Source organism: Octodon degus, unplaced genomic scaffold, assembly GCF_000260255.1.
Source record: "Octodon degus isolate 3935 unplaced genomic scaffold, OctDeg1.0 scaffold00136, whole genome shotgun sequence".
NCBI lineage: Eukaryota > Metazoa > Chordata > Mammalia > Rodentia > Octodontidae > Octodon > Octodon degus.
Genome location: NW_004524712.1, coordinates 3420040 through 3420945, shown reverse-complemented (window position 1 = coordinate 3420945; position 906 = coordinate 3420040). Strand labels below are relative to the sequence as shown.

Here is a 906-nt window from a genome sequence, read left to right as displayed (position 1 = left end):
AAAATTATCATTCCCATGTTCAAATCCTCCATTAGTTTCCCCTGAAGGCCATGTCCATGACCTCTAACCCCACGCCAACAATGACATGTACTGAGTGCTCTATGCTGAAAGACATAGGCATTTTCTTATAACTTTTCATGACAACCTTTTGAAGTAGATGTTATGAAACTAAGGTGTGGGGATTAAATGAATGACCAAGAGCTGGTAAGTGGCAGAGCCAGAATTCTGCCCAGGTAGTCTTATGCCAGTATCATTACTCTTTCTTATATATAAGATTTTTTATTTATCCATATACGTTTGTGACAGCTAATTATTACATAATGCTAATGAAATAAATCAGACACAGAAGGTTAAGTATTGCTTGGATTGTTTTATATGACATGCCCAAAATACAAATAAAGAGCAAAGTAAAAGACAGGTGATAGAAAACAGGAAGGTGCTCGGTGGAAAAGGAGGGGAATCTTTCCTGGGGCTGGAGGAGATGGAAAGACAGGGAAAGGTAGGCAAAAATAATTAAAACCCAATATGTATGCTTACCTGGGGGGAGATACCATGATCGTGAAGGTTGTTCTCCCAGGGTGAGGTTCATCCACTCACTCCAGGTGTGCTGACCCCTGCAATTTCCCCAAATGTGGGAAACTCGACTGCATAATTTGTCATAGTGAGACACTGTGTTTGTGCTTTCCCCTGAGAAGAAGAAAAGCACCAAGATGCACGGGTATCTTCCCCTTGAGCTGCCCCCCCCCCACACTGCCTATTGACAAATTGGACGATGTTTCTCAGCCATGAGTCCTCTGCTGCACTGCCTTGTCCTTCATTCCCGTGAGCCTCTTTTCTCACATTTTGAGCCTTTACAAGGCCCACATGGACCTTGGTGCCCTGCTCCTCCCCAACACACACAGCCTA

The 906-nt window shown here is 43.6% G+C and overlaps 1 non-coding gene across 1 annotated transcript; it reads left to right on the top strand.

Moving 5' to 3' along the window:
- The first annotated feature begins 529 nt into the window (after window positions 1-529).
- On the top strand, window positions 530-690 carry LOC111812683. The gene has a single exon (XR_002818119.1). It is a non-coding gene; the product is annotated as a U1 spliceosomal RNA (small nuclear RNA).
- The last annotated feature ends 216 nt before the right edge of the window (window positions 691-906 follow it).